General features: G+C 37.6%; 1 protein-coding gene across 1 annotated transcript in view; it reads left to right on the top strand.

Annotated features, from left to right (window-relative positions):
* Positions 1–704: 704 nt before the first annotated feature.
* Positions 705–19500, top strand: part of tenm1 (teneurin transmembrane protein 1) — a 202295-nt gene continuing 183499 nt past the window's right edge. Inside the window, exon 1 of the mRNA XM_051895417.1 lies at positions 705–881. The gene's annotated coding sequence lies outside the window, so the exon portion shown is untranslated. The remainder of the gene's footprint in view (positions 882–19500) is intronic.

Raw genomic sequence — 19500 nt, 5'->3', positions numbered from 1 at the left:
ATGCACATTATTTATTTATTTATTTATTTATTTTAAATGTGTGAAGGGCTGTGCAATAAGACAATTTTCAATCTCACCCTCCAGCAAACTGTCACTCTCATGAAACTACTTGGCGATGCTCACTTTCTACGATCCAATCAATTCCTGATGGACAAAATTAAGTCCCTAATTTTTTTTTCCCTCATTCGATAGTCAAAAATCTGTCAGTTTCATGGCAACTTTAAGTATCTTCACCCAAACCATTCGTTGACCAAGTACTCGCGTCTGCGTTTGTGTGCTTTTGTAAAAGTTGATTTAGTAATGTTTCTAGCCTCCAGCTTGCGTATATAGTTTTCTCAGGTTTATTGGAGCTTTTCCTCTTGCACAGCCTGTTGGTTTCCTGTTGAGTCAAATATAGTTTGCAGCGTACTGCCCAGTCCTTAAATAGCAGCCTCTGTGCTAAGCCTACAATGTGTCAGGTTCACAAAACAATCTGTGCTGAAATGTGCCATGCAAACCGCTGAAGAATGGCTCCGGGTTAAGCTCTATCAACAGCATCTGTGGCATGCTGTCGATTACCACAGAAAATCATTTTGAGTCATATCTCAGTGTGTACAAACAAACAAACAACAAAAATCACAAAATATTTAGCACTTAAACACGTTCTCTCTTTTGTGATTAAGGTGTTTTATGTTTCTCTCCCCCTCTCTCTATTTCTCAGAAAAAAAACAAAAACAGACGTGTCTTCTCACCATGAAGATGTCCAAGCAAGCAGCAAACAAGGGTTTAGAGGACCATGGGGAATGAGAGTCTGCGGTTACAGTGACAGTGAGTTCGAAACATGAGACGGGATGCCCACATGACAATGTGGTGGAAAGGGGGAAAAAAACATTTAGGAAAAGGTGAGTATAAATGCAGTTCAACATCTCAATTTATTGAATGAAGTATAGTCTGGTTAGAATGATATAGGATAGGAATGTGTTAAGCAGGTGTTGATGACAAGATGTAAAAGGTGCCTGATGTGGGGATGACAAATGTTAGACTGATGTGTCAGTAAGTTGTTCTCTGTGAATGAGTCTGTTGCTTTTCTTAGTTAAACCTAAAGGGTTTAGATCAGAGGTCCTCAAATAGTTCCAGACCCTAGCTTGGTTGCAACCGGAGCATGACACATGACAACAGTAGCACCGTTTTACCTTTTCTACAGTTTGAAGTTCAAAACAATGGAGCAGCACACTCCATGATCGCTCAGGGTAATTTATGGTAATGATCTTTTGGTGTTATATCCTCTAATATTTTTATCTAGAGCCAAACGCGCTTTATTCTTTCTGTTCCTTGAGCGTTGCTTCTCTCCTGCTAAAAAGATGCGGTTATTTTAACAACAGTAGCAAAAACAGTGAACAGCAAAATAGATTAATACTTTTTTTATACGAGGGTGTTCTGATTATTATGTACATTGTTTGTTTGTTTTTAGTAGATACTTATTTTAAGCAAGATATAAAAATGGTCCTGACTTCAAGAGGAAAACCCCGAACCCCCATCTTTTCTGTCACTTGGCCTTCTGCCATACATAGGTATATAGATGTAAAAATTATAATAGCCTAATAAAACATCTGATCCTACCTTTTAATATTCATATCCAATTGGGCTCAATACCAAAACGAGATGAATACTGGAGACAAAAATCATGTATTTTTTTTAGTTTTTAATTTTGTGAAAAATTCTGACGCCACTGCTTTGGCTCATCTTTGATGACTATTTTACTTTTATATGACTTTTACAAAGTACTACTTCTGTACAGATGGAAATTTATAACCATTCCAAAAAAGTATTTCTGGACCTCCGCTGGGAAGGAAATCTCTTGGAACTTTAATTGAATGCCCCTGATATAGATCTTTTCTTTCTAGATTTTTATTTTTTATTTTTTATGCAGCTATACTGGTAACTGTTAATTTAATAAATGAAATGAAATTATATTTATATATGGTCTCTATTTGTTCAAGTAAACAATGTAAGATATTAATTGTTCTGAATTAATAATATTTCTTTACATATAGTAACAGGCAAACATCACAATGGGTAAATCATAGTGCAACATGCTATTGAAGATGATGTATATCTTTATGCATTATAAGTCATTTATTTATAAAATTTTCTTTATTTTTTTCCCTCTGTTTCTTTTCTTTTGTTCTTATACCACCAATTTTCTTCCTCTTGGTGGTTTTACTTAGAGGATCTGCAATCGTAAATGGGCTCAGAGACAGAAGCAAATGAGCTCTGGTTTCAGAGCTCATTAATTTAAAATGGAATACTTTTCCTGCAAGTTGGAGTAGTTTTTCTGCAAGAAACCCACAGTGATCAGAGTAATGAGGTTTACTGGGGATTGTGGTGAGATGGGGGCTACATTCTCCGTCAGGGCTCTTATATTAGTACAGGTGTAGCGTTGTTGTTTTGCACTGCTTTGAGTGTGAAAATCGTGTCCAAGAATGATTTGAACCAAGGCGTTTACTAGTATTGTGGGCGGCACTGCCATGTTCACTTTATTTTAGTGTCTAGATATTTACTAAGCTGGCCCACGTTTGAAGAACCTTTCAATCAGAGGACATTACGCTAATGAGAGCTGACTGGAATTGTACTGCTGCTGCTGAAAAAAAGCCGACATCTGTTTTGTCCAACATTATTGCATTGCTAGATTGTCGAGGGATAAAACCAATCAGTTAAGCAGTCCACCTAGGTGAAATTCTCAGAGGGCGGAGCTGCGAGGCTGGACAGATTTTATACCCCATATAGCAGAAGAAATAAAGTGTGTAGCGCTGCTATAACTCCTGATCCTCTCTTGGATCATAAGAAGATCGCCGTTGATTATGCATTATGCGGTGCAATAAAACCTCCTTTTGGCATTTTAATGCAAAATTCCTACAGAGCAAAATAAGCTACGACAGTGAGAAGGCTTAGATATTGGTGTTTTGTCTCCAGTATTCATCTCGTTAAACAGGAAGTATCAGAACGAATATAAAGAGTCATGGGAGTTAGGTTTTTCTAGTCAAGGGCAAAAAGCTGTTGTGGAGCAGGCTTGTTTTTCAGACTGCTCTTGTTGATCGGAAGCATCAGCTAAGCTTGTACTGAAAGATATAGTGATGCGGGTCGTAGTTAGGGCATGCTTCACCCACGTTAGAGACATTGATAGGCCAACAACATTTTTCTTTAATTTGGAATGCGAGACTAGTCAGGAGAAGCAGATGCTGTGCCTGAAGAATAATGAAGGCATTGTCATCTCCATCTGCTATGCGCACACTCTCTGTTGAATATTATTCTGACCTGTATACTGTTGATGAATCAGACTCGCTGTACGGAGCTGAACTGTTCCAGAACCTCTCGAAGCAAACTGCTGGAAAACACCGCTGAAGTTAAACTCCAAAAAGCAATGATAGACTGTCTGTAGCAGGCCTCAGGCCTTGATGGGATTGCCTTGAATGTTATAAACATTTCCTAAACATAATCAGAAAAGACTGTTTGAATGAATATTTCGTTCTGTATAGACCAGGTCTATCTAAATAAGATCTTGTGTTCTACTGTTTGTTGGGTACAAGACCTTTTACCGGGATCTCAGTAGTCTTGACAGCACATTCACAGACTGCCCACTAACTGATGCATATTGCATACAATCTGGAAAACGCTTTCTTGATCTAGTAAGATCTAATCTGATTGGCTGGTTTTATGCAATTTCTGAGAGTAGGGGCAGATTTTTTTTTATTGGTCTGTCTGGAAAGTCAAAGGTACCTGTCTGATTTAAGGATAAAATAAACACTGGATTTGCCATTGTTTGCAAGGGTATTTATTCAGTCATTCATTCAACTTATACCTCTGATAATGCCAGTCCTCAACAGGCCAAAGGAACAAAATGAACTATGATCGATCGCTTTGCATGTCAGTCAGATGGCTATTCTTGTCTAAGCATGTGGATCTTTACCAGAATAAGCTGTAATATGGGTGTCTGGTCAAAGGTCTTTCTGATTAAATAATGTGCATGTAAAGGATAAGCTATGATGGACCAAACTGTGTTTTTCCTCATGCTGTTTGTTCTGTATTGTGGATTACACCATATTGAATGAGCTTGAAGGTGATTCTCTTAACCCAGTTTTTGTTCATTAATATTAGTATACCATTCATCGGTTTATCTCCCCCAGAAGTGTAAACATTGAGCCCCCCAGGCACCATCTAAACATTGAGAGCGGTCCACTCCGATCTTTCAATCTCTTTCCAGCTCAAACTATAGCAAGAGTTTGTGGGCGTGGCTACTGTAGCATGCGGAGCCAGAGGGTATTTAGCTGGTGTGAAACCATGACTAACGCAGCTCCAGTTATAGACTAGTTCAGATTAATTCAGCACAGAAGTGCAAGCCAAAATTCAGACATTCAAAGATTAAACAGGTCATGAACACGTCAGAGTGAACGGGACATTGCGATGCAACCTGCTACATAGGACGCATCAATTCAAAATATTCATGCACCTGCTCGGAAAGTCAAATGTTCCAGTTTATATTGTTTACTTTGACATGTCCAGTAGACAGCCTCAAAAAGGTTGTTGCACGTCATGTCAAAAAATGTGACCGGTGTAGATACTTTGAATGTTTTTATTATAAGCGAGACACTTGTGTTCACTCTCCACAGAGAGTGTTAGTCTACTCAGTTGCTTACACATGATAGACAGCAACACAACTAAAGGTCCAAATATGTTGTCCAATATATGTAGTCTACCTGTTGGCATACTTTCACAAACGCTGTAAGAGCTATATTTATGATATTTTGAGTGAGGGAGGCACAATGCGCGAAACGGGCGTTTGCAAAATATGCTGTATTTTTGTAATTCTGCTTGGTGCCTAGTGTTGCAGAAACTACATACTTCACCTTTAAGATGGATGTCAGTGCTCAACGTCAAGGCTTTTTTATGCTAGCCCAGTAGTTCCTATTTTATTAATTTATTTGTTTATTTAAATGTTAAGGTTTCTCCACAATTCTTCTTAGCAAAAAGAAAATTTGCAAAAAGTTGGAAATTATACAGGTGTAATGTAACTCCATAAAATCATAAACACAATTTTTCTGGAAAACAATTGCATATGATGCAAAACATTTCAAAGCATTCATAGTGATACTTCTAATAACAAGTCTATCACAAGTCATTATTGCAAATGTCAAAAACCTCATCTATGTTAGAATGATGTGCAGCATTGGCCTTAAAGGGTAAGTGACAGTTCTGTCAACTGGTCTGAAACTTCCTTACACTGGTCCCGGGTCAGTGGATCACCCTTATTATTGAGCCCTGGTGTCTCTCATAAAACCATGAAGGTATTTGCTTTTTGATGCATTTATGGGTTTGGAAAGGGTTTCATCTCTTGGGCCAGGCCTCACTAAAGTACCTCTTTTTATGAATATGGGCTGGTATATGATTATTATTATATCCAAGGCAGGCTCAGTATATTATAGTCATTTTTATGGAACACATTGAAAAAAAAATATGAATATGACATTGTCTGATTTACCACCAACAAACTGTGAAACTGATCAAAGCAATGTTGTAGATAGCATATCTCCCCACCAGAGCTAGGAAAGCAGCTTGGATCTCATGTAAAGTTGGAAAGGGTGGGCTGATCACCTTCAGAAAACCTTGTGTTTACTTTTTCTTTTTAAAACGGCATGTGGAAGTATATCCGTGTGCAAGAACACCTTTAGGAAAGTTCCAAACATCAGGGGTAGACCTATCCAAAAGATGGTCTTATGATCTCCAGTGGTGGATTACAATGGAGCACATAGAACCAATGTTCTCTGTAAAAGAAGGGGATCCAAGGAGTAGTTTTCCATCTATTTTTGAATGTGGCAGACTACAGCCCATGCTTCAGTTGTTAAATGTGTGGTGTGAATTGGGACTGTGTGATGTTTATACATTAGTGTGATTTATTTATGGGCCCAAATACAAGTTCATTAGAAATAAAATAGATGTACTGCTTATAAGTTTCTGTAGGGGCAAGCAAAGTTGGCTGTAAGGCTGTCGAGAAAAGCAAAGATCAATGGCTGGTTTGTTGAGGCCACAGTGTCTCTGAGGAAGCTGATATCTTCTTGCCTAGACTAATGGGTTTGAATGTTGTTTGAATATATGAACAGTGTGTGTCTCTGTATTTAATTTCTTTGCATTTGATTGGAGTTCATTCCAGACGTATGCAGATAAGGAAGCATCTGGTGGAGAATCATGCATCTTACTGTTCGTTATTGGCAGGAGATGAACATGACATTTTCACACCAGTGCCCTTTAGAAGGAATATAACACACGAGCAAACCTAGCAATATTAAGCTCCCACATGTTTAACTCTGTATTCTTTATTAAAACAATAATGAATATTGAATTTATATTATAAAGAAGGAAACTTTATTATGTTCTTTTACAGCGCACCATTTTAAAGGTTCTTAATTTTCTAGTTTTGAAGGTCTCTTATAACAGGTTTACATGCATCAAAGGTCAAAAACGCTTCATTTTCTCATAATATGCATTGCACATCACCACATTTTTCAGTGATTCTCAAATGACTCGTCCGATGCTTCAGTCTCTCTGAATCCTTCCTTTCCGTGAGCCTGCTCTGCACTGATTGGTCAGATGGCCCAGTCTGTTGTGACTGGTCTACCACTTACAGCGTGTGTGCAATTGAAACGCTCTTTACCATAACTGATTCAGCTCCGGAGGCTTTCAGAGCTCAGCGATTGTGCACACTGTAAAGACAGTAATGATGGCGTCGATTTTACCATATCAGTCCGACCGCGAGTCCGATGATAAAACATTGGAAAAAATAGTTATTTAACCCGAACCTCTATCGCAAGAACGACTTGAGTGGGACGTTTCTCAGTGATACGATACTCAGTCTGACGTATATTATGAGATGTTGCAACTGTAATTCCTCTACATCAGCATTAACAAGTGTATGTCCATCTCCATCCAATAAGCTGGAGACCTAACACAATATAAAAAACAAAACTACAATTTTGAACACCCAGCAGAAAATATATACATCAATAATTAATCGTACTTACAGGCTGTGATTCTGAGGAGCTATTTTGTCCAAATAAAATCGGTACAGTCCCATCTTTAATGAATAAGCGTTTTGTAAATCCCATTTAGACCTCATGGAGAGCAATCTTGAAAATGTTATTCTGCTGTTTTTTTTTTTTGCTGTGGTAATTTTAACCACTGACTCACATCCTCATTCTTTTGGAAGAGAATTTGCTTTTGAAGAGCAGAAAACAGCATTTTCTTGACATGTATACAACACGAACTAGCTACAGCATTTGAGGGCAGGTCAGAGTACATGTTGTCATTGAAGACCATAGGCGGGCATTAGGCAAATGTGTTACCCAGTGATGTATAGCCATCACAGAAGTTGGATTCAAATTTCTAAAGATTTCTAAAAGCGGTTCAGAGTCGATTCTTTCTTTTGAGTGACAATAACTTTGCTGACTGTTTACATTCACCGACAGCTACATGACACATTGCATGAAAAGTAATATTTGAAAAAGCATAATAGGGGCACTTTAAAATTTTAAAATTTTAAGTGTACAATATGAAAATGGATATTTGTTTTGGATTTGCTAAATACTTTTTTTTAGTAAAGACTACTAATTTAAATAGTGTTATTATTATTATTTTTTTAAATAATGTTTCACATGTTAAAAAATAAATACGACCTCATGTTGTGTCAATCACGTTTACACACTGCCTCCGAAACTTTCGTCCGTCATAAAAAAATTTGCATCTGTGGCAAGCATTTTGAGAGACGTTTTGACAATTCAGAGCCACCGTACAAGCGAACGCCAAAATCCAGAATGCCATCTGACAAGTTGATCCACGTCGTCTACAGCACAAAGTAGCAGCACTGTATGACAAACAAAGTACGTAATACAAAGAGACAGAATATAAAGACAGATTGTGCCAGTAGCAAAGCATCAAACTGAGCCACTGATATCCTGAAGTAAACTTTGAAACGCTCAGGATAATCAAGCAGCTCCTTGATGAGGTGGAACTCTCCTTCCTCTCTCTCTCTACGCAATTTCGGAATTGGATGGATCCAATATTTCCTCTTTTTAAGAAGAGAGGACAACTAAATCATTCTCACTGCTTGAAGACTCCATTTTGTATTGTTTTGCGAATTTTTTCGCAACGGATTCATTAATACGCATCGGACTCGGTGTGCAAGGTCTCTGTGCGTGACGAATTTTTAAGATCACGAATACGAAAAAACGCATACGAAATTTTCGGACTCAGTGTGCAAAGGCCTTAAGTGAGCGTTTTACGACTTTAAAGGTAATCTAGATCTATAGGTCTACCTAATCTAAAGTTAATGTAGAAACGGGAAATGAGCATGTACAATTAAATATTCACAATCAGCTGTATAGCAAGTAGCATCTCCAGGACCAGTTTAGAAGTTTAACATGACCAAGATTTAAAAAGTGCTAAAATCTCTTTTTTTCTGGTATTGCCACAGGGTTTTTCTGGTATTGCCACAGGGTTAGATATTTTCAGGTTTGATTTTAATACGACCTTTTTAAACCATGCAGTTTTGATTATGCAAAAATGAAAATGGTAATTTTGTTAGCTATAGCAACAGTGAAATCTCAAATCTTTTGATTAGCATAGAAAGAAAAGCTCAGGAAGAAACAGACTGGTCCTATGATTTAAAAAAAAAAAAAAAAAAAAGAGAGTAACATTTCCCTTTTTACGGAGAAGAAATGAGTTTTGAGGAGAAAGATTGTTTGACTGCGGGTGATAAGAATGATTCTTGCCACATTGTATGAGAAGAAAGTGCTTTAATGGGATGGCAAACACCGGGAACATTGAGCCTCACAATTTGTTAATGAGATCCTACATGACAGAACCATCATTATAATCAAGATGAAGGCCATGACAGGGCGAAAGGCAGGAGGAACACCGACTTCTCTGCAAAGACGTCGTCCAGACACGTGCACGCACACAGTCAAAAACAGGCCAACTGGTTGTGATAAGAGAGCTAATTATGTGTCAGGGACCTTAATGGCCACTTGGCCCATTCATCTCTGTCTGTCTCTTGCTTGTCCCCCTCTCTTTCCCGCTTTTGCTCATATACGGCAATATTTTTAGATCATGCCGCTTTATATGCTTATTATTAACACATCAACTATCATTTTTCTTAATGCAGAATGTAAAAGATGTCTACAGTGCTTAAACACTTCTCCCAGGATGCCACCTAAGTAATTTCTATCAGCAATTATCATTAGAAACCATCAGTGATAATCAGAGTACGGTTTGTTAAATATCTGGTGGCTGGGTTTTTTTTTTTTTTGGGGGGGGGGATTTTTTATTTAAAGATACATGCAACAGAGATAATCAAACACCTGGTTCAGATAAATGATTTTTAATTTAAGAATAGTACACAATGGACTTAATAGAAGTTTTTAAAGTGTTGAAAACTTCTTTAAAAACAAATTATAGTTGAAGGAAAAAGTTTGGATTTCTGCATAAATTGGTCATAAAATGTGATCTGATCACATCAATAGACAAAAACAGTCTGCATAAATAACAGTATAAATGAGGAATTTTCATGTTTTATTGAACATACCATGTAAAGCTTCACAGTGCATTATGGAAAAAATATGTGAACCCATATATTTCGTAACTGGTTGACCCTCCCTTGGCAGCAGTAACCTCCACAAGCTGTTTCCTGTAATTGAAGAATTTTCCACCATTCCTCTTTATAAAACTTTTTCATTTCAGTTATATTCTTGAGATGTCTGGTGTAAATCGTTCTCTTGAGGTCATGCCAAAGCATCTCAATCAGGTGGAGGTCAGGGCTCTGACTGGGAATCAACAGAAGGCATGTTTACTTATGTTGAAGCCATTCTGTTGTTGATTTACTCCTGTGCTGTGAGTCTTTGTCTCATTGCATCACCAAACATCTGTTGAACTTCAATTGTGGACAGATGGCCTTACGTTCTCCTGCAAAATGCCCAGATAAACATGGGAATTCATTTTTCTGTTGATGATGGCAAGATGTCATGGTCCTGACACAGCAAATCCACTTCCATAGGCATCTTTACACAGAAAAAGAAGCACCAACTCTGTAGCGGCATAAAATCACAAAAATGTGCATTTACACAGAATGTTTAATGCTTCTCTGAAGCGGCATAAATGCATTTACACAGGAATTAAAATTGTGGGAAACAATGCTTTGAACATTACTATTTTTAAAACTACAGTTTTAATAAAATGAGCTTAAAAATAATCATATAATAAACAATGAAATAAAACTCAAAATGAAAAAATATTAATTTCCTCTGTGTGCTATAGCTGTCTCACGCTTTGATGTTTGTCATAATTCTGTGGTACTGATAGTTATTTTCTATTTCTTTATAAAATTGTTACATTTGGATCAAGTGCTACAAAGAAATTAAGAATTTTTACACCGGGTACATTACCGCAGGATTAAAAGAGGGCGAAAGTTTTTTTTCAAAGAGCCAGAAAGTCACTGACACAACAAACGAACATTGATGCTAGCCCCAGATAGCAAAATACACTCGGGCCAGTTCCTGTTAGATTCTCGCCTGCCGGAGACTTACCACTCGGCCGCTTCTTTCTGCAGCGATCGGGCCGAATGCCTGTGTACTCACTGCCCGATTGGTAAATGGAAAAAGTTTTGCTGTTGTACTTAGCAAAATAATTAGCTGAATAACAAAGCTGAACTCTGCAGGCAGGTAGATCTCCAGGGACAGGATCGGGCACCTCTGCAGGACATCATTACATAAAAATACTAACTCAAAAGACAAAAACAAACAACACCTAAAAAATTACATAAATAAAATAAACCTTCAACTGTACAATTGAATATTTTTTGAAGATTAGTCTTTTATTATAAAACTGAAGATCATCTTTTATAACAACTGCAGTGCTTGAAGGACTTGTTCTTTCATTGACCACAATGACAAAATCAGTGATGTCTGGCTCTCCCAATACCTCCTGAAATAAGCATAGAGGGTCCAACTCTAAGTTTCACTCAGACTTAAAGTAGACCGTTACGTTCACAGATACTAGCAATTTGGTTAATGCATTGAACACTTACATTTCAAGTCTTGAAGAATTGTGGGTCCTCCTCACACAGGTACACTGAGGAGCATGGAGGGCTACAGTGTGTTTCATGTTGATATCATGCACACCCTTCAAAGTCAAGCAAACATTAACATGTTAAACAAGCAAGCCAACATTATTTTATGTACAGTGAAGACAGTGATGGAGGTAGTAAGTGTTGACAAATTTCAGCTCACCTGAAGATCATAAACATTTAAAATGTCACGCAGGGTCTCTGAAATCTTGCTGATGCGTGCCGTTTTCAGTGATATGGTGTAACTTTGTACAAACCTAGAAAACCAAAAACACACACGTGTATAACCAACAGTGGATGAAGAAAAGAGAAAGTCAAGTCTGTGTCCAGTTATCTGAGGAGACATCACACAACTTTTTTTACAAAGATTGTAAAGGTTTATTAATCGTAGATAAAGCTACAGCTAGTTTATTCACATGAATGTAGGAATAAAATCACATTTCTCAGATCAGTGTGCTTAACAAAAAGCAGCAATACATGTTGCACTACATTTTCTTCATTAAGATATCTTTACAAAATCAAATAAGAAAAAACAAAACAAAAACAGAAATCAGAAATGTTTTGCTTTATTTACATAAGTTGGCTCCAGACGCTTGTGAATATCTGCCACGCTGAAAGGATTCTTCTGGTAATGTCAGTTAGGACAATGATGTGATGTGGATGACAGCAGTTTACATCGCTCAGTAAACTTAGAAATAATCATTAAATTAGCTGTGTTTAGTCAGGTTTGCATTCCACCTGTAAAGAGCAAATATTATACAAGTATCTATTAATAAAGGTAACATGGTCTAACTGAATGTGCCAAACTTTACTTAAACTTACCTGCTTTCTCTTTGGCTCCAACAGCTCCTTGTTAGTTCAGTCAGAGAAGATGATGTCTATGGTGTTATTTCTTCAGGGCTTGCACTGTTCGGTGTCTGAGGATTAAAATCTGCCATTTCTTCAGTGATGATAACACTTCTCTTGATTACTACAAAACAGAGAAATATTAAAAGCAATTTATGGCATGAGAAATAATCACTTATTCCTGTGCGTCTTAACATGCTGAGTGAAGAAGCAACTAGTAGCAACAAAAGCTGTGATTGTGTGTTTGTGTTGTCCATGTTTTAGCAGTCATGAGCATCTGTAAATGTAAAATCTGCTTACGTTTAGCATCTGAAGATGATCTCAGACATACCAATGCATAGGATTGCAGTACATTCTCATCATAACAAAACAAATCAGTGAAACTAGCTTTTGTATTTAGTTAATTGAGGTTATTTGAAAACAGTGATCTTCTATGACAGTATAAACATCCTCTTCACTCACCTTCTTGAAGAAACATGGAATAAAACAACTTTTGCTTATTACAATTGCATTTATATAAATATATGAGCGTGGAAACTAAAAACAAACAAACAAACCTGCTCTTTCTCGTGTATGCAGGACCGTCATCATCCTCTTCCTCAGCTCTCTGTTTGCAGATCGGAGTGTTGCTCGTCAAAGTTTAGTGCAGCGTAAACAATCGAGATCCACATAACAATGCTTAGATCAAAGATGAAAAAGATTTCGTCCGTTTATTAGCTGTAGCGGCATACCGAAAGTTTTCAGGCACGGCAAGAAAGCCGCGTTCGCGGCAGTCACATGAAGTTAACTTTTAGCAAGTTCCTTTATAAGCGTCTTCTAAGTAAAAATACTACAAATGTAAATGTGCGTTGATGCTTACCAGAATGTTGTCGAAATGACCTCAAACATTAATATCTATTGGTAAATAAGCCATTGTTTTGCTCGTGTCCGCTCCAAACCGCACAAACATGGCGGATATCACCCACTACCACAGGTACGAGACCCCTTCTGCCGCGCGCGTGAAGATGAATGAATCACCTGAGCGCGCAGTGAAGCGCGTTTAACATACATAAAAGCGTATAAAATAATGAATTGCTACATTACTTATAAATAGATTTTATATTATACATAATAGAGAATGTTCTGTCTTATATGGCACTTTTATTATATTAGGTTTTACCGCAGATATGTTGTTTTTGACAAATTCGCTACATTAAACGTGTAACGTTAGTTAATTCATTTCAGATACTACCAGGAAACGAAGTCAATTTTAAGACGATTTTAATTATTGCTTATGTAACCATCTGTGAGTGAACATAAGCCGAGTCATTGCCTTAAGTGGCACAGATCTCTATAGCCAGAGTTGGGCCAGTTACAGTGAACAGGAATCGGCCCAGTGCTTTACAGCCGTAACAAATATACATGTGCCAGAGCGAGCTGCGGGCCACAATCGGCCCGGTTAACACACGCCGATGCCGATTCTGAGCCGCAGGCACCGCGGGGCAGCCGAGCTCGGGCCGATTACTACATGCTATCTGGGGCGTTAGCATTTCAGGCAGGACAGCAGATGTCACCAGACCGTCGTGTGTGGGTGAAAATATCATCCTCAAAGAGAGGATTTTTGGAATATAAAATAACAATACACAATTACAGTGACCCCGATTGGGTTAAGCATTTACCGTATCTGAGAGAAATGTAGCAGCGCAGTGATCTGCCTCTTCAAAGGAAGATTACAAACGGAGACTTCACGATGTGAGTACAGAACACTTTTACTTCACGGTCTCTTGTTGGTATACATTTTTTAATTTGCCTAAAACAATATGAAGCAAGGTCTATATTTTTGTCTCCCGCTTTTGATTCTCGCGCCGCCTGAGCTGACAGGCGTGCTTTTGGTTGTCATGACAATGACGTAGTTTAGTGCGGCACAAGCTCGCGTTCATTTACACTGAACCAAGTCGCCTTTGATACTAGGGGCTGAGGTGGGTCAGACCAGGCGTATTTTAGGTCTGCTTTCAACTTCATCCATTTATAAACCAACTGTCTTAGCATAGACTGAACATCAAGGCTTTTAGAGATGCTTTTGTAAGCCTTTCTAATTTTATGATTTTAGGTTGTCCTGAGATTAGGGATGCACAATATATTGGTACCATATTGGTGTTTTTTTATTTATTTATCCATATCAGTCATTATATAGCATTTACTGTATAATGGCCGTTACTGGATATTTAAATGTGTACGTTTACCTTTGGAGTACCTTTGCTTTGATCTAATGTTTACTTAAAGTATCTTAAAAATTTTATAATAATAATAAAAATAATAATTTTAGGTTTGATTGCTATGAAAATTCACCCTGTATATTTTGTAAATGCATGATATAGATATTATTGTGAATGATTTTTATATATCTTTCATTTTTTAATGATTAATTCTTGCTCATAATGTTTAATAAAAATGTCAACGCGATCTTCCAATGAAAATGACGGACTTCTCTCTGGTGATGGACTTATTTATCATTAAGTCTGCTTAAACCCCGCCCCTTCACAATTGACTGCAAGCTCACATTCATTCACTAATAATACTGATAAATGTAATCTTTTGCAAATCTCAAAATGAATATCCATTTTTCATACTGGGTATTATATGTTTGTAATAACAGATGGTGTTACTTTTTTATTTATTTAGACAAAATAGCATACAGCTATAATATCTGCCATTTATTGGTTTTCTTGGCATAACATTAAAATAATTATCAACTTATTGTTATTATTAAAATTCTGGCCAATTTCAGAGGATCTCTATTTGACATCAGGCCATACAATATTGTATTTTTATTTATTTTTTTTGAATGGGGTAGGGTGACTCTAACTGAAATCTTCAGTCTTGTCTCATTGATTGGACTCAGGTTAGCTGACTCCTGACACCAATTAACTTTTGGACGAGTCATTAGCCTGGAGATTCAATCTTATTTTTCCACCCTGCACATGGTGTGTTCAGTGAAGACATGAGAATTCCATTGTTTTGTTGAAGATCAGATCAAATTTTAAACAAAAATCCTTGGAAAATACAAGGGTTTATATACTTTTTCCTCCAACAGTATGTCTCAGATTTTGAACTATATGTCTGTAAAATTTGCCATCTCATCTTTAGCCTAAACCACAGATCAAATGGATTTGGTCGATTCTAACTATGATTCAGAATACATTTCCAAAGTAATGATTAATGCTACAATGGAGATTGACTGTATCTGTTTTAATAAGAGTTTTATGCAGGAACTTATTCCTCAATCCACTGAGGCTGATCCTGTAGGTTCACAGTAATGCATGCACTGCTTTTTTTTTTGATGCATTAATAAAATTCATAAATTGTAGTATTCCGAAGGAACAGTGTGCCTACCACTTCCTTTTATCCACTGTGAGATATAGGCAGATAATTATCTCATTGATCTTCGATAAGAACAAATGTTCGTCATAGCCAAAGTTCTTGAAGGTACAGGCTGTTACTGTCCATAACAGACTGTGACTGTTAACAGTTGCTGAGCAGACAGTAATCAGAAAGCCTTGACCTGGCTGTGCAGATCAATCTAACCTCCCACATAATAGAAGCTCTAGATTAAGTCAAACTCTGTAGTTGTCTAGACAGTTTGTATCCTTGATTTCTGTAGCTTTACCACTGACTGAAACTCTGTCCCTTTGCGATTATTCATAAATTGTTGCAGTGTATTGGAGAGATGCTGAAAGTATTTTATAATAAAGGCAGAGTAAAGCCACTGACCTCCAGTTCTTCAGGTGCTCAAGATTGCCTTTCTTTTTGCAGTCATTGTTTGAGTGTGGCACTTCCAAGCTTACATAAACAATTTAACCCTTATATAGGTCAGGCCTTGTTGTTATCTAAAAAATTTCTGTAAAACTTAGCATGCAAGCCAACAAAGCAAGGTACTTAGTCCCAAGAGAATTACTGTGGGATTTTGCTTGCAGCTTCCTCAACTTTGGCAAGTTTCTAAGTAGATCCATAGAATGTGTCATGGTGTAATATCTGAGCTACAACATTATTTGAGACATGAACATTATATAAAACCTGTCACTTTAATTTTTTGGGCCAGAGTGTCAGAATTCAATTCTGGTCTCACAATTAGGGCTGGTCTGAATACCAGAGCTTCGAAGCTCTGTAGTAATCAGCACCGAATATTCGAAGCTTCGGCGGGAGGGGGCTGAAGATAATTCTTCTCTCTAATAAAGGCATGTGTAACGAGTATATAGTGTGGCCCCTTTAAGAGGTGCACGTTCGATCTCGAACGACTCGAGCACCGCATGTATGCGGGTTATTTCTGTTTTTCTGTTGCTCATTTAAAGTAATTTTCTTTATTAAGTAACACTGTGGATGGCATAACATTTGCGACAGACAGTTACACGAGTTTCATGGGGAATAAATCACCAGTTGTGAAATGTCAATCGCCCTGAGAACGGACACTGCATTAGTGATACAAAACACAGTTCTGTTAAGAGCAATACTTTTAAAAAGATAGCCTAACATTTTCCTGACAAACAAATCGCTCCCAAATCAGAAATTAGCAGCACAGTAATTACTGAAACAGTAAAGGGTAGGCTATTTAAATAAAAGACGAACGAAAAATAAATGAACCAACGGTAATAAATAAAGAACACGCCATCCTAGTAAAATCTCACGTTTGAGTTTTAACAAGCTCCTGTATTTCGCAGTAGATTAATTTAGACTGATAATAACGGGTAAAAAGGCTAATACATTTTGTTTCTATTATTCTATTTTCCACAATGTCAAAGCAGCGCAGCTTAACCCAAATTACGAGCTCATGCAGTTGTGCGCTTCAGACAGAGAATACTCCAGTTGTAGGGAACACATTAGTAGGCTAAGAAGCAAATATGTTTAAGTATAACAAGGTTGGGTTCCTTAAACTGTCCATCATATTAAAAAGGGCTAGGCTATATAAGATAATTGTAAAAAAGAGTATTGTATTTCGCCATATTTTGTAGTATAAACATATTCAAGCGCGAATGAATGTTTCGCGAGGGGGATGCCAGGTGTGCGGGAAAAAAACAACAAAAAAAGACGAATATTCGAATCCCAAAATTGAAAATCGAATACCAACCAACCAAACGAATATTCGAATAATCGAATATTCTGGTCTAGCCCTACTCACAATAACAAATCATTTATCCAGATTTTTTGTTTTGTTTTTAGTGAACATGATAGCTGCCTCAGCATTTACTATAAATCACAGTCATGATAAAATGGCAGAGGTGTGAAGTATTTGAGTAAATGTAATTAGTTACTGTACTTGAGTACATTTTGGCTACTCTGTAGTTTTACTGAGTATCAAAGATATTAGCAACTTTTACTCTTCACTTGACTACATTTTTGAATAAGTATATGTACTCTTTACTCCACTACATTTGTAATGAGCAATACAATTTCTTATTACATTTTGCATGGCACCTAACTTTTTCTGCAGGAGTTTATTTCTGCTACAAAAGAAGCGACATTACCATCTACAGGGCACTGCAAGTACTACATTGTGTGTTGTTTTGCCCTTACTCGCCGAAACTTGTCAACATGGTTACTTTACGTGAATGTGAGTGCATTAGCAATTAGTTGTGAATCACTAGTGTTTTATATATGAGATGAGGACATGACTGCAGCCGCTGGTGAGACTGAAACCAGCATGTCCAGTGCAAGAAGGCTTTAACTTTTTAATTTTACTTAAAGGGGGGTCTAGTGCTATTTCATGCATTCTGACTTGTTTACACTGTTAAAGAGTTGCATTCTCATGCTAAACATGGCCAAAGTTTCAAAACACGAGTTGGACGTACGGTATGACGGAGTATTTCTGTGCCAAATATACTACTTCCGGTTGTGGACATGTCTTGCAGAGTTTGTTTTCGAGTATGGCTCTTTATCACGTAATAAAGGGCGGAATTCCTTGTATGGGCACATCTCCCTGATAAGTGTAATGTTGAAAATATCCAAAGATATTTTAAAATGAACAAAGACATTTGCTTTACTGTTTCAACCCCCTCTCTCTTGCTACAAGGGCCATTTGGAAGGCACAAAGGTGTTGATAGTAATCAAGGCCTGTAGGCCAAGATGTGTGTACATCGGGGGTCTACAAATTGTCACACCTTTAGTACAGTGGGGAAAGTTTTAATCTTCTGATTGGTCAGTTTGAATGTCTCACATTTGGGTTTCAGTCTCATGGTCAAGGTAACTGTTGCTCTGTCTCTTTGATTCTTGGCTTTTCTTGGGCACTCTCTGGCCCTCTCTCTCTCTCTCTCTTTCTTTTTCACTTTCTCTTTATCTCTCAGGTAAATTTTTTCATACATGCTGGGTACGATTAATGGTATATGATTTTATCATCTCATACATTTATTTTGTAATTATTTTAATTGTAACCATAATCAGAGATTGTCATTAAACCCTTTCTATTACAAATGATGTGCTAACTAGTTTTGATTTAGTATTGACATTAATGTGCTCCCTATTGCAATACAATATTGTCACACTATAGCAATGCTCTCCCACATATTTTGCTATTATCACTACGCTTATTTCCGTCGTTGGTATAAGTTGCAGTGGGTGATAATAGACAAGAAATGTACAGTTTTCTACCATCTTGCTGATTAAAGTTTCTTAAGTCATTCGGCAACCCTACAGCCTGAATCCATGTAGGCGGTCCACCCTTACATAAGCGTGCACACACGTCACCCAGAGCAAGAGCAAGAGCACGGCCATCAACGCGCTTCATTCGGGTTACGGAAGCCGAGAGATTTTACAACAAAGACTATGTCCAAATTCAGGGGCTGCGCCATTCAAAGGCCGCATTTAAGGATGCAAACATCATCGAGGCAGTCTCATTTGAGAAAAATAACCGTTAGATTGCAAAGCAAGAAAGAAATTACAGTATTTTACACCTCACAATGAATATTCGTCAATTTTATTATGGTTACTTTTCTTAAATAAGACATCCTTGATGATGTATGCAGGCTTCAAATGTGACCTCCGGAGGACGCAGCCTCCAAAATGAGATGCAGCTTCTGTCACCAAAGGAGTGTGTTTTTGGTTGTGAGGGAAAGATTACCTTTTTCAGCTTCCCAAAGGACCCAGCATTAAGGGAACAGTGGATGTTTGTTTTTCCGGGGCAGCAACGGAGTTGTTCGTGTTTGTTTGTTACCAGAATTTTGGTGATGAATGCTTTGTAAACAAGTCCCAGTTCGGCGCTGGATTTGCAGGTCACGGGCGGTGAGTAAAACTGCATCAAATGTCTGTGTTTTGTTGGCAATTGGCGCGCAAGTGTTTGTAATCAACACAAATGTTTTCGCAGCTTGCAGAAGATCTCTACGCAAAAGCTGCACGCGCTCGTGACGCTTTAGCTCTGCCCACGGCACGTCTCCAGGAGCTCTGCTTTTTTTCGGAAAGACTCGGTACAGCGTATCTATCTTTTATAAATATGATAAAACTAAAGACTTTTCGGAGATATGAAGGATGCAGTACTACTCTAT

The sequence above is a fragment of the Ctenopharyngodon idella genome, chromosome 5, assembly GCF_019924925.1.
Source record: "Ctenopharyngodon idella isolate HZGC_01 chromosome 5, HZGC01, whole genome shotgun sequence".
Classification (NCBI taxonomy): Eukaryota; Metazoa; Chordata; class Actinopteri; order Cypriniformes; family Xenocyprididae; genus Ctenopharyngodon; species Ctenopharyngodon idella.
The sequence above is the reverse complement of the archived record's forward strand: the minus strand, read 5'-3'. Positions and strand labels throughout refer to the sequence as shown.